This window comes from Triticum dicoccoides, chromosome 6A, assembly GCF_002162155.2.
Source record: "Triticum dicoccoides isolate Atlit2015 ecotype Zavitan chromosome 6A, WEW_v2.0, whole genome shotgun sequence".
Lineage (NCBI taxonomy): Eukaryota > Viridiplantae > Streptophyta > Magnoliopsida > Poales > Poaceae > Triticum > Triticum dicoccoides.
Genome location: NC_041390.1, coordinates 594,060,108 through 594,085,006, shown reverse-complemented (window position 1 = coordinate 594,085,006; position 24,899 = coordinate 594,060,108). Strand labels below are relative to the sequence as shown.

Sequence of the window (24,899 nt, the reverse complement as noted above, 5' to 3'; positions counted from 1 at the left end):
CGTAATCCCTCGGGGATCCCCGTGCAAAACCGAGGCGTACAGCCCACGGGGCAAAGTCGGCCCGCGGAAAACTACAGGAGCATTTGGTCGCTCGTTCACCAGGGATTATGGATCCCGATCTGCGTCGTTTCCACGGGGCAGTTTTCCACGTCACCAGGGGTCGGGGAGGAAACCCATGACACGGTGCCTGATTCTCTGTCGTCTCCATCCAGCGACAACCCCTTGCCATAGGCCTCCAGTCCTCCTTCTTCTCCCCTCCTCTGGCGTCCAAACTGCAACATTATATTTTCCATGGTTTGTATGGGGATACCATATGAGCAGGGAAATCCCTGCTTGTGGGTTTCCTACCCTGGCTTTTCCATCCTCAACAACCAAATGAGCCCCAACAGTAGGTGAGTAGGACAGGCACACGGCTGGTTTCCGGCGACGCGCGCCCTAAATCAGCTTAACCAAATGAATCTTCAAATTAAATATTCAGGAGCACTGACTACATCCTTCATGACAGATGCTAGATCGCCTCGTTGCCACTTTCCCTCTTCTTTTTTAAATCATAGTAATACTAATGAAGGTGCATCGTCTTCGTCAATCAATCTCGGCGTGATGGCGTCTCGCCTCCGGGCTGCTCTCCACTCCTTGAGCCCCTCTTGCCTCGTCCAGGAACAATTCAACCAGGCAAGTTTCACGTCTGTGAATTCTGCCGTCTTAGTTCAACGAATAGTTTGCTCCTAGATCTCAAAAAAATAGTTTGCTGCTAACTGTTTGATGTGTATCCCTTTAATTTTTCCATCATTTGGATAGTTTTATATTAATTGGTCTAGTCGTCTTGCGTTTCAAAAGCCAAGTTATATCCTCTAAAAATCTATCTAGGGAATATGAATCTGGTTACCAGAAACATAAGAAAAGAAAAAAAGAATTAGAGGATTTAATTCAACATCGTAAAGGAGTTGTAGATAAATTAATTATGGTTTTATTTTTCTAAGAAAGTAGGCCTCATTTTAGAGTTTGGCACGGGGCCTCGAATTTTGTCGGCCCGGCCCTGGACATGAGCCGTCCAGACACAAATATATCAACGAACGACACAGTGACACGCATTGGCAGTCCAGGCAGACAATGCATATATACACGCAGCTTCCTCTGCGACGCATGACCGCACATATAATGCGCGGGCACATACATAAGTTAAAGCATCTTCAGTAGTTGGCCTATTAGGAGACGCTAAAAATCGCTCTTTGGAACACACCGACGCAAACCACGCGCTGAGGGCGTGATGCCCCTCAGTCGCGGCGCCCAAGTTTTTAAAAAAATTAAATTTAGGCATAAATACGGCGCAAATTTAACCAAATTTCGACGAGTTCATACATATATAAAATATTTTACAAAAGAAGAAAAAAACGCCACTAGGCCCGCCGTCTCCCTTGCCGCTCCTCACCGCCTGCCGCCCTTGCAGCTCCACATGCCGAGGAGGCTGTAGAACCGCGTGTAGTCGCCGCCGCCGTCGTCGTCGTCGTCGTTGTCGCCTCCTCCGCGGCCGCCGTCCCTGCTGCAACCCTCCCCAGGTTGGCGTGGCGGGTTGGACGATTCGGGGGCTTCCTCGTCCTCGTCGCTGTCGAGGATCACCACGCCATGCTCGTCCTCGCGCCCACGCTTGCGGGCAGCTATCTCCTCCAGGGCCCGGCACTGCCGGACCATCTCGTCGCAGAGGTAGTCATCCCGGGCACACTGTAGGGCGTCCGCGTCGGAGAAGCCGCGCCGGGCTATCTCCTCATACTCCACGGGGAGGCCGGGCTCCGGCTTCGGCCTGACGAGGACGAAATGGCCAGAAGCGGGGGTGGAGTCGTCGATGCGGACGCCGGAGCGGCGGATGCACGCGCTGACAGGCGTGTCCTGGGGCTCCGGCTTGACGGGGCGGAGGTAGGGAGAGCCGAACGAGCGGCCGGACGAGGAGGAGGACGCCCCGGGGTCCATGCTCCTCGGCGTCCACGAGCTCCCACGCCGGCGAGAGAAGGACGGGGGAGCGGGGTACTCCAGCCTCGGCGTGTTGCCGCCCTCGATGTACTCGAGGACGGCCTCCAGCGTGCGACCGGACACGCCCCACCATCGGCGCCGGTCTTCGAAGTTGAGCCTTTCGGAGGTCACGACGCCGTTGGTGGCCTCAAGCTGCTCGACGTGGCGGCGGCGGAAGTAGGGCTCCCACAGCGGGCTGTCAGGGACATATCGTGGACTTTCTCTCGCTGCCCGCGGCAGAGAGGCGCGGATACGCGCGATCTCCGCACGCCGCGCCGCCCCGGTGGGCGGTGGTGGCACCGGGACCCCGCCGGCGCTGATCCTCCACGACCCGGGCACCCACATGTCTGGCGGGACCGGGTACTCGGCCTCGCAGAGGAGCCGAGCTTCGTCCTCATGAAGGTGGTGGCGGCCGAAGCCGTTCGCCACCGCACCGTCACCTGGGAAGCAATCGGCCATGGTTTGAACTGGAGACGACGAGCGGAGAGGGAGGAATTGAGGAGAAACGGCGCGTCGGCGGTGGAAAGTCTATGCATGATCGACACGCTGGGGGTCGGCTTATATAGGCGGGGCCACCGCGCGTACGCATGGCCGCCATGCATACGCGTGGCGGGCGAGGGACGCGCGTTGTCTGGTCTTCACTGCGCCGCCCGTGAGGCATCAATGGAGGAGGCTGACCGGCGCGGCAGCGCGCGGCAGCTTTGGCATTGATTCGCCGCGGGAAACGAGGCGATGAGGACGACGAAGCAACGAGAAGAGAGACGAGTCGCTGGCAAGGAGGGCCCGCGGCTCTTTCACGTTAAAAACGATTCGCCCGGCGCCCCCAGCGTGCTGGGTTCGGGCTGGGTCCGCCGGCGCCAATTTCGGCCCGAGCCGGCGAAAAATGGGCCCTTGGGGGCGTGACTGGGCCGATTTTTCGGCGCCGGTGGCCAAAAAGTTGCCTGGGGGGCCTTGTTAGGGGCGCGGCTGGAGATGCTCTAACCGTGCATGCGTATCAGAACTAGCACGTCGGAGCATCTACAGTCGGACTTGGCAAATTCAGTCCCTCAAACGTCCACGAACGTGCCCGGGCACTCCTAAAAAATGCAATGCACATCTGGATACCTCAACTATCATATCTCAAATCCATACAAACTCATGCAACTATGTCGATGCACATACATTCCGGCTACTTCATCACACTACACTAAATATGCCATTGGACTACCAAAATTCGGCATGTTTGGTTATTGTGGAGTTCATCTACGGCTGTCCTTGCCCTTCTCAGTGCCCTCGCCGTCCTTCTCGCAAAAGTACCGGTCGAAGACATAGTATGGATTGAGTCAGATCTGCTCGTCACCGGAGCAGTCCTTGCCATCGCTGTCCTCCTTCGGTGGCAATCCGACCATGGCACGGACCGCCCGATTCTGCTCTCGGGCGAGGGCGCACATATTCCTCTGTTGCCGTTTCTTTACAATGCGGGCGCGGATGGCTTCCTCCTCTGTGGCCGCCCACGCCGCCGCATCAGCCATCTCCGCCCCGCCATTTCCGCCGCGATACGGGCTTCGGCGGCCCTTATCCTCTCCTTCCCACGTCGGGCCGCCCGTTTTCGGTGGGACACATACTCTGCCCCTCCGGTGATGGCGAAGGACAGGTGTTCCATCCGGGACTGCGAGGATCCAGCACCAGAGGATCCGAGCGCCCGTTAAGCCGTGTCGCGGCGGACGGATCCGTTCGTCGGTCGGGCGATGTCCTCCCGGGAGCGGCGGAGTGCAATGCGGACTATCATTGCCTCCTCCAACCCACACGGGATGACACCCAATCGATGGATCCAGACTGGTCGGAGTCCGATCTGCTGCCTGTTATGGCGGAGAAGGCCGAAAACCGCCGGAGGTGAGTTCGGGTGGCGGAGAGGAGTGAAGGGGAGTGGAGTGAAGTGGCTATGGTTTGCTCCCGCGAGAGAATGCGGACGAATATAAGTGGGGTCGGGTGGGCCACCATGGGCAGGGTCCGACGTGGCGGCGCCCCCATATCCGCCCTATATTTGAGCTGGATATAGGGGTGCCGGTCAGTCCAGGCGTTTGAGACCCGTTTGAGATGTTCGTCTGGGTTAAAAAACCGCAGCCCGCCCGGACATACGAGGAGAGTTTGAGAGGTCCGGCTGTAGATGCTCTCACTCCACTCTATATGGAGAACACGCACCACAAAAATCGTAGCAACAGAAAAAAAAAGTAAGTATGATGAAAGGACCAGACCATGACGTCACCTTTTAGATATGACTTAGATAAACTCAATTAATGCAAACATTTAATGGCATGACATGTTTATATATAGCTATGGAGTCCTATTAACAACCAAGCCGACTTTTTTTAGAGAAAAATATATTTTTCGTCCTTCAATTTTTGGTGAAGTCTAGATTTGGTCCCTCGACTCCGAAACATGACAACTTGCACCCCCCAAGTATCGAAACCGGACGAGGTTCGCCCATGGTCTCGATTTTGACTGATTTTGGTGCTGACTCACCTCGGTTTCGATCGGTGTTGACTCAAATTCGCGTATTTTTTTATATCCGTGAACTTTTTAAAATTCACATACTCTTTTCAAATTTACGTAGTTTTTACAAGGTCACATATTTTTTTCAAAATAAACATATATTTTCAAATCCATGAATTATTTTGAAATTTGTGTACTTTTTCAAATATGTATATTTTCAATTCGCATACTTTTTTGAAATCCGCATATTTTTCCCAAGTTCGTGTAATTTTATCAAATCCATGAAGTGTTTTTGGAATTCGTGTACTTATTTCAAATCCGCATACTTTTTAAAGTTTGTGTATTTTTTTCAAATTCGCACAAAATTTTCAAATTCATGAACTCTTTCCAAAAAAATCTATGTGAATATGAGAAAGTGCATCAATTTTTAAAATTACATGAACTTTAAAAAAGTATACTGAGTGAACTTGGAAAAGTATGCGGATTTGAAAAAAGTACAAGAATTTTTAAAAATTTCACATATTTGAAAATAGTGCCTGAATTTGAAAAATAATAATTTGCGGACTTGGAAAAAATACATGAATTTGAGTCGATGCAGTCAAAGCCGGTCAAAACCGTGATGAGGGATGAATCTTGTCCGGTTTCAGTAGTTAGCGGTGCAAGTTGTCCTTGGAGTTGAGGGACCAAATCCAAACTCCGCCAAGAATCAAGGGACGAAAAGTATGCTTTTCTCGCTTTTTATAACACTAGCAAAAAGGTCCGTGCGTTGCAACGGGAGAAAAAAATGCTATCATATCTCTAGCTAGGTCAGTTGGATAAACTGTGCGTGGCCGATTGGTAGGTTATGAGATCGAACCCTCCCATCAATAATTTTATTTTTTGCCAGCTCTCCGGACCTGGGCCACGTGCGCCGCCAGACGGGATTCCTCCGTTGGGCCAAAACGGGTGACAAGTAATGAAACCAAATAGCATACGTGAAATTAATTGAAGCGTGACCAAACAAAACGGGACGAGACCAAGAATATCACCTTCCTTTAATAGTAGGTATCTCTACTACTTAAAAGAAACGGAGCGTTCCGTTTCCCCTCTTACGTCGCTTGCGATCGTCGTCCCTTGTTCGCTCGCCCCGTCTAGACGTATATGGGCCAAGCCCCGCAAAAGCCCACATCGATCTGGCTAGGTAGGTTAGCGTCAGCTCCAACCCACCTCTCCCCATCGCTCCTTAGCCGCCGCTCGTCTTTCTGCCGCTTGACCCCCTCCGCCGCTGCCCGCCTGTTGGAAATATGCCCTAGAGGCAATAATAAAAGTATTATTATATTTCAATGTTCATGATAAATGTCTTTTATTCATGCTATAACTGTATTATCCGGAAATCGTAATACACGTGTGAATACTTAGACCACAATATGTCCCTGGTGAGCCTCTAGTTGACTAGCTCGTTGTGATCAACAGATAGTCATGGTTTCCTGACTATGGACATTGGATGTCGTTGATAAAGGGATCACATCATTAGGAGAATGATGTGATGGACAAGACCCAATCCTAAGCATAGCATAAAAGATCGTGTAGTTCGTTTTGCTAGAGCTTTGCCAGTGTCAAGTATCTCTTCCTTCGACCATGAGATCGTGTAACTCCCGGATACCGTAAGAGTGCCTTGGGTGTATCAAACGTCACAACGTAACTGGGTGACTATAAAGGTGCATTACAGGTATCTACGAAAGTATCTGTTGGGTTGACACGGATCGAGACTGGGATTTGTCACTCCGTATGACGGAGAGGTATCTCTGGGCCCACTCGGTAATGCATCATCATAATGAGCTCAATGTGACCAAGGTGTTGGACACGGGATCATGCATTACGGTACGAGTAAAGTGACTTGCCGGTAACGAGACTGAACAAGGTATTGGGATACCGACGATCGAGTCTCGGGCAAGTAACGTACCGATTGACAAAGGGAATTGCATACAGGGTTTGATCGAATCCTCGACATCGTGGTTCATCCGATGACAACATCGAGGAGCATGTGGGAGCCATCATGGGTATCCAGATCCCGCTGTTGGTTATTGACTGAGAGCGTCTCGGTCATGTCTGCATGTCTCCCGAACCCGTAGGGTCTACACACTTAAGGTTCGGTGACGCTAGGGTTATTAGGAAGACTAGTATGTGACTACCGAATGTTGTTTGGAGTCCCGGATGGGATCCTGGACGTCACGAGGAGATCCGGAAGGGTCCGGAGGTAAAGATTTATATATGGGAAGTTGTCAAACGGACACCGGGAAGTTTTGGGGTCATACCGGTATTGTACCGGGGCCATCGGAAGGGTTCCGGGGGTCCACCGGGAGGGGCCACCCCTCCCGGGGGGCCACATGGGCTGCGTGGGGCAGGGAGCCAGCCCCTGGTGGGCTGGCCGCACCCCCTCCCTTGGGCCCATGCGCCTAGGGTTGAGGGGGGAACCCTAGAGGGGGCGCCCCCTTGGCTTGGGGGGCAAGCCACCCTCTCCCCTCTTCCCTAGGCCGCCGCACCCCCCCTAGATAGGTTCTAGGGGGCCGGCCCCCTTCTCCCTTCCCCCTATAAATAGAGGGGTGAGGGGAGGGCAGCCGCACCACCCTCCAAGGCGCAGCCCTCCCCTCCCCAACACCTCTCCTCCTCCGTTGTGTGCTTGGCGAAGCCCTGTCGGAGTACTGCCTCTCCACCATCACCACGCCGTCGTGCTGCCGGTGGAGCTGTCTTCCTCAACCTCTCCTTCCCCCTTGCTGGATCAAGAAGGAGGAGACGTCTTCCGTCCCGTACGTGTGTTGAACGCGGAGGTGCTGTCCGTTCAGCACTTGGTCATCGGTGATTCGAATCACGTCGAGTACGACTACATCATCACCTTGCAAGCTTCCGCACGCGATCTACAAGTGGTATGTAGATGCAAACTCTCTCCCTTGACTCGTTGCTTAGATGAACTCATAGGTGGATCTTGGTGAAACCGTAGGAAAAATTTTAATTTTCTGCAACGTTCCCCAACAGTGGCATCATGAGCTAGGTCTATGCGTAGTTCTCTTTGCACGAGTAGAACACAATTTTGTTGTGGGCGTGGATTTTGTCATCTTACTTGCCTCTACTAGTCTTTTCTTGCTCAACGGTATTGTGGGATGAAGCGGCCCGGACCAACCTTACACGTACGCTTACGTGAGACCGGTTCCACCGACTGACATGCACTAGTTGCATAAGGTGGCTGGCGGGTGTCTGTCTCTCCCACTTTAGTTGGAGCGGAATCGATGAACAGGGCCCTTATGAAGGGTAAATAGAAGTTGACAAAATCACGTTGTGGTGATTCGTAGGTAAGAAAACGTTCTTGCTAGAACCCAATTGCAGCCACGTAAAAGATGCAACAACAATTAGAGGACGTCTAACTTGTTTTTGCAGCGATTGATCATGTGATGTGATATGGCCAGAAGTTGTGATGAATGATGAATTGTGATGTATGAGATCATGTTCTTTGTAATAGGATTCACGACTTGCATGTCGATGAGTATGACAACCGGCAGGAGCCATAGGAGTTGTCTTTATTTTTGTATGACCTGCGTGTCATTGAATAACGCCATGTAAACTACTTTAGTTTATTGCTAAACGTTAGTCATAGAAGTAGAAGTAGTCGTTGGCGTGACAACTTCATGAAGACACGATGATGGAGATCATGATGATGGAGATCATGGTGTCAAGCCGGTGACAAGATGATCATGGAGCCCCGAAGATGAAGATCAATGGAGCTATATGATATTGGCCATATCATGTCACAACTATATAATTGCATGTGATGTTTATTATGTTTATGCATCTTGTTTACTTAGGACGACGGTAGTAAATAAGATGATCCCTTACAAAAATTTCAAGAAGTGTTCTCCCCTAACTGTGCACCGTTGCTACAGTTCGTCGCTTCTAAGCACCACGTGATGATTGGGTGTGATGGATTCTTACGTTCACATACAACGGGTGTAAGACAGTTTTACACAGCGAAAACACTTAGGGTTAACTTGACGAGCCTAGCATGTGCAGACATGGCCTCGGAACACGGAGACCGAAAGGTCGAACACGAATCGTATGGAAGATACGATCAACATGAGAATGTTCACCGACGATGACTAGTCCGTCTCACGTGATGATCGGACACGGGCTAGTCGACTCGGATCGTGTAACACTTAGATGACTAGAGGGATGTCTAATCTAAGTGGGAGTTCATAATTTGATTAGAACTTTATTATCATGAACTTAGTCTAAAACCTTTGCAAATATGTCTTGTAGATCAATGGCCAACGCTAATGTCAACATGAACTTCAACGCGTTCCTAGAGAAAACCAAGCTGAAAGATGATGGCAGCAACTATACGGACTGGGTCCGGAACCTGAGGATCATCCTCATAGCTGCCAGGAAACAATATGTCCTAGAAGGACCGCTAGGTGACGCTCCCGTCCCAGAGAACCAAGACATTATGAATGCTTGGCAGTCTCGTGCTGATGATTAATCCCTCGTTCAGTGCGGCATGCTTTACAGCTTAGAACCGGGGCTCCAAAAGCGTTTTGAGCACCACGGAGCATATGAGATGTTCGAAGAGCTGAAACTAGTTTTTCAAGCTCATGCCCGGGTCGAGAGATATGATGTCTCCGACAAGTTCTACAGTTGTAAGATGGAGGAAAACAGTTCTGTCAGTGAGCACATCCTGAAGATGTCTGGGTTGCACAACCGTATGACCCAGCTGAACATTAACCTCCCAGATGAGGCGGTCATTGACAGAATCCTCCAGTCGCTCCCACCAAGCTACAAGAGCTTTGTGATGAACTACAACATGCAGGGGATGGAAAAGACCATTCCTGAAGTGTTCTCGATGCTGAAGTCAGCAGAGGCTGAAATCAAGAAAGAACATCAAGTGTTGATGGTCAATAAGACCACTAAGTTCAAGAAGGGCAAGGGTAAGAAGAACTTCAAGAAGGACGGCAAAGATGTTGCCGCGCCTGGTAAGCCAGTTACCGGGAAGAAGTCAAAGAATGGACCCAAGCCTGAGACTGAGTGCTTTTATTGCAAGGGGAAGGGTCACTGGAAGCGTAACTGCCCCAAATACTTAGCGGATAAGAAGGCCGGCAACACCAAAGGTATATTTGATATACATGTGATTGATGTGTACCTTACCAGTACTCGTAGTAACTCCTGGGTATTTGATACCGGTGCCGTTGCTCATATTTGTAACTCACAGCAGGAGCTGCGGAATAAACGGAGACTGGCGAAGGACGAGGTGACGATGCGCGTCGGGAATGGTTCCAGAGTCGATGTGATCGCCGTCGGCACGCTGCCTCTACATTTACCTACGGGATTAGTTTTGAACCTTAATAATTGTTATTTAGTGCCAAGTTTGAGCATGAACATTGTATCTGGATCTCGTTTAATACGAGATGGCTACTCATTTAAGTCTGAGAATAATGGTTGTTCGATTTATATGAGAGATATGTTTTATGGTCATGCTCCGATGGTCAATGGTTTATTCTTAATGAATCTCGAGCGTAATATTACACATGTTCATAGTGTAGATGCCAAAAGATTTAAAGTTGATAACGATAGTCCCATATACTTGTGGCACTGCCGCCTTGGTCACATTGGTGTCAAGCGCATGAAGAAGCTCCATGCCGATGGACTTTTAGAGTCTCTTGATTATGAATTGTTTGACACGTGCGAACCATGCCTTTTGGGCAAAATGACCAAGACTCTGTTCTCCGGAACAATGGAGCGAGCAACCAACTTGTTGGAAATCATACATACCGATGTGTGCGGTCCAATGAGCGTTGAGGCTCGCGGAGGATATCGTTATGTTCTCACTCTCACAGATGACTTGAGTAGATATGGGTATGTCTACTTAATGAAACACAAGTCTGAGACCTTTGAAAAGTTCAAGGAATTTCAGAATGAGGTAGAGAATCAACGTGACCGAAAGATAAAATTCTTACGATCAGATCGTGGAGGAGAATACTTAAGTCACGAATTTGGTACACACTTAAGGAAATGTGGAATCGTTTCACAGCTCACGCCGCCTGGAACACCTCAGCGAAACGGTGTGTCCGAACGTCGTAATCGCACCCTATTGGATATGGTGCGGTCTATGATGTCTCTTACCGATTTACCGCTATCATTTTGGGGATACGCTCTAGAGACAGCTACATTCACTTTAAATAGGGCACCGTCTAAATCCGTTGAGACGACACCGTATGAATTATGGTTTGGAAAGAAACCTAAGCTGTCGTTTCTAAAAGTTTGGGGATGCGATGCTTATGTCAAGAACTTCAACCTGAAAAGCTCGAACCCAAGTCGGAAAAATGCGTATTCATAGGATACCCTAAGGAAACTGTCGGGTAAACCTTCTACTTAAGATCCGAAGGCAAGATCTTTGTTGCCAAGAACGGATGCTTTCTGGAAAAAGAGTTTCTCTCGAAAGAAGTAAGTGGGAGGAAAGTAGAACTCGATGAAGTACTACCTCTTGAGCGGGAAAGTGGCGCAGCGCAGGAAACCGTTCCTGTGATGCCCACACCAACTGAAGAGGAAAACAATGATGATGATCAAGGTACTTCGGATCAAGTTACTGCTGAACTTCGTAGGTCCACTAGGACACGTTCCGCACCAGAGTGGTACGGCAACCCTGTCCTGGAAATCATGTTGTTAGACAACAATGAACCTTCGAACTATGAAGAAGCGATGGCGGGCCCGGATTCCAACAAATGGCTTGAAGCCATGAAATCCGAGATAGAATCCATGTATGAAAACAAAGTATGGACTTGGACAGACTTGCCCGATGATCGGCGAGCGATAGAAAACAAATGGATCTTTAAGAAGAAGACGGACGCGGATGGTAATGTTACAATCTATAAGGCTCGACTTGTCGCTAAGGGTTATCGACAAGTTCAAGGGATTGACTACGACGACACATTCTCTCCCGTAGCGAAGCTAAAGTCCGTCCGAATCATGTTAGCAATTGCCGCATACTATGATTATGAGATATGGCAGATGGACGTCAAAACAGCATTCCTTAACGGGCATCTTAAGGAAGAACTGTATATGATGCAGCCGGAAGGTTTTGTCGATCCTAAGAACGCTAACAAAGTATGCAAGCTCCAGCGATCCATTTATGGGCTGGTGCAAGCATCTCGGAGTTGGAATATTCGCTTTGATGAGATGATCAAAGCGTTTGGGTTTATGCAGACTTATGGAGAAGCCTGCTTTTACAAGAAAGTGAGTGGGAGCTCTGTAGCATTTCTCATATTATATGTAGATGACATACTCTTGATGGGAAATAATATAGAATTTTTGGACAGCATTAAGGCCTACTTGAATAAGTGTTTTTCAATGAAGGACCTTGGAGAAGCTGCTTATATATTAGGCATCAAGATCTATAGAGATAGATCGAGACGCCTCATAGGTCTTTCACAAAGCACATACCTTGATAAGATTTTGAAGAGGTTCAAAATGGATCAGTCCAAGAAGGGGTTCTTGCCTATGTTACAAGGTGTGAGATTGAGCTCGGCTCAGTCACCGACCACGGCAAAAGATAAAGAAGAGATGAGTGTCATCTCCTATGCTTCAGCCATAGGATCTATTATGTATGCCATGCTGTGTACCAGACCCGATGTAAACCTTGCCGTAAGTTTGGTAGCAAGATACCAAAGTAATCCCGGCAAGGAACACTGGACAGCGGTCAAGAATATCCTGAAGTACCTGAAAAGGATGAAGGACATGTTTCTCGTTTATGGAAGAGACGAAGAGCTCGTCGTAAAGGGTTACGTCGACGCTAGCTTCGACTCAGATCTAGATGACTCTAAGTCACAAACCGGATACGTGTATATGTTGAATGGTGGAGCAGTAAGCTGGTGCAGCTGCAAGCAGAGCGTCGTGGCGGGATCTACGTGTGAAGCGGAGTACATGGCAGCCTCGGAGGCAGCGCATGAAGCGATTTGGGTGAAGGAGTTCATCACCGACCTAGGAGTCATACCCAATGCGTCGGGGCCGATCAAACTCTTCTGTGACAACACTGGAGCTATTGCCCTCGCCAAGGAGCCCAGGTTTCACAAGAAGACCAGGCACATCAAGCGTCGTTTCAACTCCATCCGTGAAAATGTTCAAGATGGAGACATAGAGATTTGCAAAGTGCACACGGATCTGAATGTCGCAGATCCGCTGACTAAACCTCTCTCGCGTGCAAAACATGATCAACACCAGAACTCTATGGGTGTTCGATTCATCACAATGCAACTAGATTGGTGACTCTAGTGCAAGTGGGAGACTGTTGGAAATATGCCCTAGAGGCAATAATAAAAGTATTATTATATTTCAATGTTCATGATAAATGTCTTTTATTCATGCTATAACTGTATTATCCGGAAATCGTAATACACGTGTGAATACTTAGACCACAATATGTCCCTGGTGAGCCTCTAGTTGACTAGCTCGTTGTGATCAACAGATAGTCATGGTTTCCTGACTATGGACATTGGATGTCGTTGATAACGGGATCACATCATTAGGAGAATGATGTGATGGACAAGACCCAATCCTAAGCATAGCATAAAAGATCGTGTAGTTCGTTTTGCTAGAGCTTTGCCAGTGTCAAGTATCTCTTCCTTCGACCATGAGATCGTGTAACTCCCGGATACCGTAAGAGTGCCTTGGGTGTATCAAACGTCACAACGTAACTGGGTGACTATAAAGGTGCATTACAGGTATCTCCGAAAGTATCTGTTGGGTTGACACGGATCGAGACTGGGATTTGTCACTCCGTATGACGGAGAGGTATCTCTGGGCCCACTCGGTAATGCATCATCATAATGAGCTCAATGTGACCATGGTGTTGGACACGGGATCATGCATTATGGTACGAGTAAAGTGACTTGCCGGTAACGAGACTGAACAAGGTATTGGGATACCGACAATCGAGTCTCGGGCAAGTAACGTACCGATTGACAAAGGGAATTGCATACAGGGTTTGATCGAATCCTCGACATCGTGGTTCATCCGATGACAACATCGAGGAGCATGTGGGAGCCATCATGGGTATCCATATCCCGCTGTTGGTTATTGACTGAGAGCATCTCGGTCATGTCTGCATGTCTCCCGAACCCGTAGGGTCTACACACTTAAGGTTCGGTGACGCTAGGGTTATTAGGAAGACTAGTATGTGACTACTGAATGTTGTTCGGAGTCCCGGATGGGATCCTGGACGTCACGAGGAGATCCGGAAGGGTCCGGAGGTAAAGATTTATATATGGGAAGTTGTCAAACGGACACCGGGAAGTTTCGGGGTCATACCGGTATTGTACCGGGGCCACCGGAAGGGTTCCGGGGGTCCACCCCCTCCCGGGGGGCCACATGGGCTGCGTGGGGCAGGGAGCCAGCCCCTGGTGGGCTGGCCGCACCCCCTCCCTTGGGCCCATGCGCCTAGGGTTGAGGGGGGAACCCTAGAGGGGGCGCCCCCTTGGCTTGGGGGGCAAGCCACCCTCTCCCCTCTCCCCTAGGCCGCCGCACCCCCCTAGATGGGTTCTAGGGGGCCGGCCCCCTTCTCCCTTCCCCCTATAAATAGAGGGGTGAGGGGAGGGCAGCCGCACCACCCTCCAAGGTGCAGCCCTCCCCTCCCCAACACCTCTCCTCCTCCGTTGTGTGCTTGGCGAAGCCCTGTCGGAGTACTGCCTCTCCACCATCACCACGCCGTCGTGCTGCCGGTGGAGCTGTCTTCCTCAACCTCTCCTTCCCCCTTGCTGGATCAAGAAGGAGGAGACGTCTTCCGTCCCGTACGTGTGTTGAACGCGGAGGTGCTGTCCGTTCAGCACTTGGTCATCGGTGATTCGAATCACGTCGAGTACGACTACATCATCACCTTGCAAGCTTCCGCACGCGATCTACAAGTGGTATGTAGATGCAAACTCTCTCCCTTGACTCGTTACTTAGATGAACTCATAGATGGATCTTGGTGAAACCGTAGGAAAAAATTTAATTTTCTGCAACGTTCCCCAACACCGCCCTCCTCGGCCCGACCACACCGTCGTACTTGCCGCCGCGGCTGCTGGTCCGATGAGGCCTACCGCCCCTAGCCCATCTGGCGGCTACGCCCATACTAGCCTTGCCGACGTCGCGGCCGTTATCCACGTCGACCTCACCTCCCAAAAGCGGCGACGTGTCCTTCTTGTTGCTCCATCGTCAATTGCTCCATCGCGGTGCGCAAGATCGGCGAGTTGTGGCTGGGACTACATGAGGCGCCCGCGAAGAAGCAAGGGAACTGGTTGGAGATGCGGCACCGGCCGAACGAGACCCATGGGTAATTGATTAATTAGTAACTGATATAATCAGATGATTTCTTTGCAATTGCTTGGGAGGCTGCATGGTGTTTCTTAGATGCCTTTTTTCCCTGTCATCAAAAGAATAGAGTGCCATATCATGATACAAATTCATTCAAACTCTTGTGTTTGTACTCAATTTGATTCTATTTATGCATGATTAATCGTTACTGTTATGTTTGGTCATGCAGATTGCACGGAGAAACTCATGCAGATTGCTAGCTAGGAAACCATGGCCGTCATGAAAGCGAGGAAAGCAATCAAGAGATCAACTTCCGCCGACGCCGAAGTTGGAGCCTGAGCCAGTAGCTCCATGTCCATGGCGCCTCCGCCCAGTCCCGGCGGGTTTAACGAACTCAAGCAGCCGTCGCCGCTGCCTCCCGACGTCTACTTCAACCCGACAAATGTGGATAGTATGGGGTTCCTCAACCGGTGGATCGCCGACGACGACAAGATGCCGGACATGCGGGGGGTCATCTTCCACGCCGACATGTACGCCAATGGTCCCTACGCGTTGCAGCAGCTTCACCCACCGGCCAGCGCCCGCACGGGCTAGCACACTTTGTGGTTCCTCGGCCAATCCAAGTTCCAGAGCCCGTGCGCGGCGATGAAGAACAAGCGCGCCGACCGCAGCGTCCAGACCGGCGGGTACTGGTGGCTGGATCATACCAAGGAGGAGCTTCCCGAAGAGCGAGGGCTTAAGAATAGCTTCAGGTTCTACTGCGTCCCGTCCCCATCCTAGAAGCGCAAGACGTCGTGGCTCATGTAGGAGTTCACCAGCGACAGGGATAGGGGCGCCGGCAGGAAGTGCGTGCCTGCGCTTTACAAGATATACGTCACGCCGCGCACCACTGACGAGGGCCTGAGGGGAGTCTACGGGGAGGACGGCGTGACGACGGGCATCAAGAAGCCTGTCCCGGCAGACTATTTCACCGCTACCGCCACATTGATGCCCCCGGGGTGTGTCCGTGTTCTCCGGCAAGAGCAAGATGAGCTGACACAGGCATCGAATCTGCCGCCTTCGCTCCCCGCCTCTTCCTCATTATGGTGGCACGCGACGGCCAAAACTTCACGAAGGTATTTGAATGTGGTATGGATCAATGGCATAACCATGTGTCTTCTGTAGCATATTGCTTAGATGTGAGGGGCAGTAGCAGTAAGGGCCTTCGTTGCCTTACGTCCTCCCTTTCCTCTAGCCTCCTCGAGTCCATCGGCTGGAGTCCACATGACCAGCTTCCCCCCTTCGTGTGGATGAGGCAAGGAGATGAACAGATCCGGCAAGCGCTTGCAGAGAACGAGGCCAACATTGTCGCTGCCAGCACAGTCCACGTCATCGTCTACCTCATCTTGTCTTTCTGCGGTACGGCAAAACAAATCACGTTCAGTTCATCTCTGTACCCATGCTTTTGTTCCAGTCATTTTTGGTTCCCAGGTTGATTCACTTTCCTATAGCTTCTACATTTGTATCATTTATTTCTGAAGTAATAGAGTAGGTTTGAGATTATGTTTTTCTAATGAATTTCAGTATATGAACGGGTTGTATAGTATCTGTAGTTAATACTGTCCACCCAAATTTACACTTTTCATTTGATAATGGAAATAATTGTAGGGAATAGCAAAGCATAAGCTCAGATGATTTAGTTATTTAACTGGGTTTTCAGTTTTCTCATAGACATCTACAGATTTGGACCAACAAGACATGATGCTCGGCGGGTTATTTAACTATGGTGTTTCTTCTTCATTATCAATTTGTCAGCTTTGCTGCTGGGAGCCGCGGACCTCATTGGAAAGGAAATAACTTGTAGAGGGTGTATAAGGAGATGCCAATGGAAAAGAGATGAGTTGAGTTTGTGTTTGGAGATCTCAATGAAAAAGAAATGGAGAGTGTAGAGTGGTAAGAGGAGGAATCGAGCCAGTCCTGTTTTATTTTATTTTGAGCTTGGAACCAGTCCTATATTTGTCACAAGACGTGATGGACATTTGCTTAATGCCCATCCCCAAAAGGAAAATAAAAATATTCGATTGATGCATTCAGTTTTTTTTATGGGGCTGAAATAGTCTTGTTAGGGTGCACGTCCATTATAATAGAGGTGGAATTTTGATATAATCACCACAAAGCTATATTATTATCCCGTGTAACTTTTCTCATTATATTTTGTATCCCGTAGCACGAACGGGTATTCACCTATAATAATATTACAAAGTCAAGAATGTTGCCCTAAAGATATAGGTTAAACACATTCAGCATATACCCCGTTACAATGTCCGGGTAACTAAATCATGGGTACAAACTGATAAACATTTATATTCATATTCATATGGACAAGCAATAACAAACTAACATACTAGAATATTTATATCCCGTTGCAACGCACGGGCATTGTCCTAGTAGATTGCATAAACAGGGAGCGACTAGTATAGAATCTGCACATCAGGTGCAAAAATAGAAAAGTGATTCTGGACCGTTGGATTTGGGACGTATGGCATAGATCGGAGCGAAGGGGTCTGTACTCATAAGTATATGATTTTGTGCAAAAATATCCCTTCGCTCCCCACTAATCTGCTTCAGGTCCTTCTTCTTCAAAGGACTGATCTCCGTATAGCTCTCCTGTTCCCCTATCGCTCGTCGACGGTGGCGGCTGCACAGATCTGGTGCTTATCTGGTGGACGACGACTACTCCCTAGGCAGTTGCTCCCTGCCTCCTCCCCCTCCCACCCCGGATTCCAGGCCTCTTGGCTCCCTCTACTGCGCATCCCGACGACGCGCTGCACATCCTCGTCAGGTACCGGGCTGCCGCCGCCACGGTCTCCTCCACCCCGATGACCACGGGCTCCCCACCCGCTCAGCTGCCCATTTGTACCTTTCCGGAGCCAAGCTGGTAGTGGTCGAGTGGGCGGTGCTGCCTCCACGGTCGCCTCCTCCCCGGTACTCCTAGATCCAGCAGTATCTCACCGTAGGCAAGCTGGTGGTGCTCGATCTGCTCGCCTTCTTCGCCTCGCAGGCTCAGCATCAAGGTCAGCACCGTTTCTCCAACTCCAGTCCCCCTCTCCCTCCTCCTACAGATTTCTCTCTAATGGCTTCTCCCCTCTCATGTGCTGCTTAGTACTGTATTTACCAGTGAACAACTTGTATGGCTTTGACTGGTTTCATTATTGTTTTTTTAATGAGTTTCATTATTGTTTAAACAAAGCATGTTGTTTGTTGTTGTATGATATCCAAAAACACATTGGTCCGAAGATTGCACATTGTCAACAAGTGTCATCATAGCTCATATTTGTACTGTCATATGTTCAAGAAGTAGCATATCCATCTCTTTCACATGACTGGCAACCACAACTCCTTTTAGAAAACTCAAAATCACATCAAGCTTAATTAGAATTCATCTCCCATTCACATTTCTATCTTTGGCTGAAACAACGGAACTATACAACTCTCTCTTGTGTGCTTTAGGGACTGATTGGTGTTAGAGTTTATGTTTATCTCCACATGTAATCTCAAACATAAACTCTAACACCCTCCCTTAATCTCTTTCCTGTAATCAAATCCTCTTCTTGTACGCCACGACGAGGGCTTCTTCTCGTCCCAATATATACAGACCACGCGGCTCCCTCGAGGAGTAGGAACGTTTTCATAATTCTTACATGGTAATCAGAGCATCCTCTTCCATACACATCTAGCCACAAAAATCAAACCCCAAACACATCGGCGTCGTCATCATGTCCTCATCAACAGGAGTCGCCCTCAACCTTGGCGCGCCTCCATCAGAGAAGCTTGCGAGAGGAAATTTCATCCTCTGGAAGACGCAAGTCTTACCTGCCCTGGGAGGAGCACAGGTGACAGGACTCTTGGACAATTCCGATGCCGTTCCACCCAAGACCGTGGAGATCACCAAGGCGGACAAGACCTCGGCCATGGAGCCGAACCCGCTGTATGGGCCATGGATCGCAAAGGATCAACAGGTCCTCTCATATCTGCTAAACTCTATGACACCAGAAATTCTTGGATAGGTTGTTGGGAAGGAATCCACCTTCGAGCTTTGGACAACCGTGACAATGCTCTTCGCTTCCCAGTCGCAGTCCAGGATCACAAACTTGAGGATTGGATCACCACAACCAAGAAGGGCTCTATGTCAAGCTCTGCTTTCATGTCGAAGATGAAGAATCTTGCAGATGAGCTAGCTGTTGCTGGCCGTCCGGTGTCAGATCCGGAGATGGTGGACTATATCTTGGCAGGACTAGACCATGACTATGATCCGGTGGTTGCGGCAATTGGTGTTGTCAAGAATCAGATTACGCCAGATGATCTTTTTGCGCAAATCTCCGCCTTTGACCAGAGGATGGAGATGCTCGGCGATCCATCATCAGGCAGCTTCCACACTTCTGCTAATGCGGCGTACAGAGGTCGTGGCCAAGCTCGTGGAAGATCCTACCGCGGGCGAGGAGGAAGGGGGCGCGGTCATGGCGATCTACAGCCCTCTCCTGCTGGTGGAGGCGGCGGCAACAGAGGACGTTCTCGACAACAGCAGCAGCTCGGGCGTGATCAACAGCATGACTACCCTGAATGTCAGATCTGTCTTAAACATCATCCAGGGGGTGCACGCTCATGTTGGTGGCGCTATGAAGAAAACGACCAGGAGGTGAAGGGGGCACATGCTGTCTCCTACGGTGTGGATACGAATTGGTATGCCGACTCCGGAGCTACAAACCACATTACCGGCGAACTTGACAAGCCGACAATGCGGGAAAGGTACAATGAAGGCGATCAAATTCACACGGCAAGTGGTTCAGGTATGGAGATCACACATATTGGCAGTACGATTGTTAAAAACCCCGTAAAACATCTACACTTGAAAGATGTTTTACATGTTCCCGAAACATTCAAAAATCTTATTTCTGTCCATAGATTCACTCTTGACAACAATGTTCTTATAGAGTTTTATCCTCACTTTTTCTAGGTTAAGGACCTAGCAACAAGGAGAATCATTCTTAGAGGACGGTGAGTGGGAGGTCTCTACCCACTCATATCATCATCATCATCATCATCTTGGTTCAACAAACAAGCATATGTCGTCACCAAGCCATCTTCAGCAAAGTGGCATAGTCGTTTAGGTCATCCATCTTCAGTAATTGTTAGTTATATTCTTAGTAAAAATAAACTCTCATATGAGTCCAGTGTTGAGTCAGTTTGTGGTCCCTGTCAACAGGCCAAAAGTCATCAGTTACCCTATCCTATTTCTACCAGTGTATCCAATGCTCCACTACAACTTATATTCTTAGATGTATGGGGGCCAGCCCCCACCTTAGTTGGTAGATTTTCCTATTATGTAAGCTTCATTGATGATTATAGTAAATTTACTTGGATTTACTTGTTAAAGAAGCGGTCTGATGTCTTCCAAGTTTTTATTAACTTTCAAAATCTTGTTGAACGCAAACTGAATTCTAAGATCATTGCTATGCAAACCGACTGGGGTGGTGAGTATGAGAAACTCAACTCCTTCTTTCAAAAACTTGGCATCTCACATCATGTCGCTTGCCCTCATGCTCATCAACAGAATGGATCAGCTGAAAGAAAGCATCGTCATATTGTTGATGTAGGTCTTGCATTACTAGCAAATGCATCTATGCCACTCAAGTTTTGGGATGAAGCCTTCTTAACTGCTACCTATCTCATTAACTTGCTTCCAAGCAAAGTCATTCAGCTTGAGACACCCATCACACGGCTTCTTGGGGTAACACCTAATTACACATCTCTTCGTATCTTTGGTTGCGCATGTTGGCCAAATCTTCGACCCTACAACACACGTAAACTTGCTTTTCGCTCAAAACAGTGTGTCTTCTTAGGCTATAGCCCTATGCATAAAGGGGTAAAATGCCTAGATGTTCGTACCGGCAGGATCTACATATCTCGAGATGTTGTTTTTGATGAATCCGTGTTCCCTTTTGCATCGCTTCATCCCAATGCAGGTGCTCTTCTCCGTAAGGAAATTCTTCTTCTCTATCAAATTTTCGAAACTTTGAACATGGGGAAGACAATTGTACTAACCAATATGCTGATGATTCTGTTGTGCCTAGTTCCAATCTTATGCCTGTGCAGGTTGCTGGCGAATACGGTGGTCAAAACAATCAAAATCATGAAAATATGGTCCAAAATGATGTATTATTTCATGCTCCACAAGGGGATGAAGCTGGTGCAGATCCCGGAGCTGATTTGGCGGCGCCTTCCACCCCTGTCCGTTTGCAGGCATCGAATCCCAGGGGCGCATCTCCCTCGGATCTCGCTGCAGGTGATAGCGGGCCAGGCTCCTGGAGCGGCCACTCCCGCGCTGCGGCGTCACCCGACCGCGGGGACAGCCGCGCCATCGGATCCGCTCCGCACCGCGTGCGCATGCAACTGCCAGCGGCGGATGGTGGATCTTCTGTGCCCACGAGCCCTGCGGGTTCCCGAGCGTCCAGTAGCCGGGGGGCCACATCGTGGACCACTAGATCTTCTCTGCACCCTGGCGCACCAGCACCTGACGGGTCAGTGGCTGGAGGATCTTCTGCGGATTCTGTGCACATGCCTATACAGCAGCCAGCAGCAGTTTCTTCTCAAGTTATGACCATGCTACAAATAGGTATACGTAATCTGAAAATAAGGAAAGATGGCACTATACCATATGGCATGTTATGTATTTCAGGAGAACCAACAACATTAAGAGATGCACTTGGTGATCCTAAGTGGAGAAAAGCAATGGATGGGGAGTATTCTGCACTGATGAGGAATAAGACTTGGCATCTTGTACCTGATCAAAGAGGTAAAAATATTATTGACTGTACATGGGTGTACATGATAAGAAAAAGGCAGATGGCTCCATTGACAGGTATAAGGCCCGTCTAGTTGCAAAGGGGTTTAAACAACGGTATGGCATAGACTATGAAGATACTTTCAGTCCTGTTGTAAAAGCTGCAACTATAAGACTTGTGTTGGCTATTGCTGTGTCTAGAGGATGGAGTCTAAGACAGCTAGATGTACAGAACGCGTTTTTGCATGGTGTTCTCGAAGAGGAGGTGTTCATGAGACAACCACCTGGGTATGAGAATAAGAAGACACCACATTATGTGTGTAAACTTGATAAAGCACTCTATGGCTTAAAACAAGCACCCAGAGCATGGTACTCCAGGTTGAGCTCACAATTAAAATGTCTTGGTTTTATTGCTTCCAAAGCTGATACATCTCTGTTTATTTATAACAAGGCAAGAGTAGTAATCTTTGTGCTCATTTATGTGGATGATATTATAGTTGCAAGTTCATCACAAAGTGCTACTAATGCTCTCCTGCATGATTTGAGCTCAGAGTTTTCCTTGAAGGATCTGAGAGACTTGCACTTCTTTCTAGGCATTGAAGTCAAGAAAACTCAAGATGGTATAGTGTTAAGTCAAGAGAAATATGTCAATGAGCTTCTATCCCGCATGGGGATGACAAATTGCAAGCCTGTGCCTACACCTTTGTCATCTTCAGAGAAATTGTCAGCATATGAAGGGGAGTCACTTCAGGAGGAAGATAGTACAAAGTATAGAAGTACTGTTGGTGCACTACAATACTTGACACTCACTCGTCCAGATATCTCCTTTGCGGTTAACAAGGTTTGTCAATATCTCCATGCACCTACTACTGCACATTGGTCAGCTGTCAAAAGAATTGTAAGATATGTCAAGCATACTATGGGGATAGGACTTCATTTCAGACGCTCTAGTTCCACTCTTGTTAGTGCTTTCTCTGATACTAACTGGGCAGGTTGCAGTGATGACAGAAAATCAACTGGAGGCTTTGCAGTATTTTTTGGTCCTAATCTTGTGTCATGGAGTGCCACGAAACAAGCCACTGTGTCTAGGTCAAGTACGGAAGCTGAGTACAAGTCTTTGGCCAATGCTACTGCAGAGATTATTTGGATTGAGTCATTATTGGATGAGATGGGAGTTAAACATAACCGTATATCGTGCTTATGGTGTGACAATTTAGGAGCAACTTATTTGTCTGCCAATCCTGTGTTTCATGCAAGAACTAAGCATATAGAGATTGACTTTCATTTTGTGCGAGAAAGGGTGGCAGCAAAAAAACTTGAGATACGGTTCATTCCTTTCAAAGATCAAGTGGCGGACGGATTCACTAAAGCACTTCGAGCAAAACCATTTGAGGAGTTCAAGAGGACTTTGAATGTAGGATAGTTGAGATTAAGGGAGGGTGTTAGAGTTTATGTTTATCTCCACATGTAATCTCAACCATATTCTATGTCTCTCCCGTAGTAGTTTGAATCTCTTTCCCGTAATCAAATCCTCTTGTATGCCACGACGAGGGCTTCTTCTCGTCCTAATATATACAGACCACGCGGCTTCCTCGAGGAGTAGGAACGCTTCCATAATTCTTACAATTGGAACATAGTTTTTCTGCCCAGTACACTGGTAAGGTATACATCCATAAAATAAAATGGACGGCCTTTAATTACGTGGTTAGTCGTTTCAGTTCGTATTTTTTTACACCGGTTTTACTAAATACACCTATATTCCGCGGTTTCAACACACTGCTCTGTCCGTCGTTTCTCGCCTAGCATTCATCTCTCTCTATCGATCGACAGTACGAGCGGACGCGTCGCCGAACGAAGCCACGGGCAACGGGACGAGGCATCGGCAACACTGACTGCAGGATTGACACCCTCCGCAGGTCCCTGATGTGGGTGCACCGCACTGCTTGGCGTTGCATGGTCGGAGCTCCTGCCGACCATCAGGTTGAGGCGGCAAGGAGCAGGTGGCATGCAGACTGAATCAGGCGGAGAGCGCGGGCACTTGAAGACGCGACTCCTGAATGACGGCTTGACCACGGCGGTCGGCAATCTTGAAATATCACCGGTAAAATACTGGTTGCTTCTATGGGATAATAAATTACACCGGTAAACTATTTACAAGCGTATACAAGGCCTCCAATCAGGGTCTTAAGGAGGTAAAGAATTCTACTTGCTGTTAAACCCTCACTGATTCTCCATAGAAAAACTTGTAAGGCTCTGAACTTGTTGAGTGAAATTATGATTGAAGCAAGATTTTTTTTTAGAATCTCTAGTCTCTACATACAAGAGCAGAAAATGGTTCTCTTCCATGTATTTGACTCATGTTTTTTGCTTTCGATCTGTGTGCGGACTTGCCTTTGTGCCGTCGTAATATATTTATTTGTTTGTTGCTGTTAGAGTTTCAATTTTCTTTTTTAGAACCAAAATTCGTGGGCAGCAATAAGAAAGTGCTGGCATTGCAATGTCATATCAGTGCTCCAGAAAAGTGTTCCTTTTAAGTTTTAACCATGCATTTTTTAAAGTAATACTTGTTGTCCAATGGAATCAATCAGAATAACAACTTCAGTGTAATGAAGGATAAAGCATTTTTACTTTCAGCTCCTCCCTGTGCTTGTGATGGATTGGTCCATTATCTGTTAATTTCTGCATAACAAAATGAAGGACTGGATGCTAAGCTTAACATTATCATCTCTCTAGTTAGACAATCACGGTGGTAAAAATAATTTGGGAAATAAGTTTTTTTTTTCTGCTAGTAGGGACCAGATATGTTCCTGCAGTCCTGCTAGTACAATGTATTGTTGATGCATATTCATTTGATTAGCTCATGAGCAAATACTTTAGGTGCCCTTGCACGTCTTGTACTCAAACTGAAGGATTTGTTTGGTGTCATCTTTTCCAGCACATGAAGACTGAAGAGCAAGAAGCACTATAACTAGAGGCAAAGGGAATATTTTTTTCTTTCATGTGCTATCAAGATAATAATATTTCTGCTCAGGATGATCCACTTAGACATGTATTCAGAAATTTGTGCTTGACATGTACTCTCATATTTGTGTTTGGGGCGGTCCAGCATGGGATGAACTAGGAACAGATTGGCTTAACCATATTAAGTTTTCTTTGCATAATCAGTGATCTAGTACAAGCAACCATTGTACAATTTGGGCATCGACGATGTGAAGATTTGAAATTGGGATACAACGATTGGATATGAGAAAGTTGGGGTTCTTACTGCAAAAGTCATGTTTTACATCTAACTGGT

The 24,899-nt window shown here is 48.2% G+C and overlaps 1 pseudogene; it reads left to right on the top strand.

The window, feature by feature from the left end:
- The first annotated feature begins 15,054 nt into the window (after window positions 1–15,054).
- Window positions 15,055–16,259, top strand: LOC119316057 (annotated as a pseudogene).
- The last annotated feature ends 8,640 nt before the right edge of the window (window positions 16,260–24,899 follow it).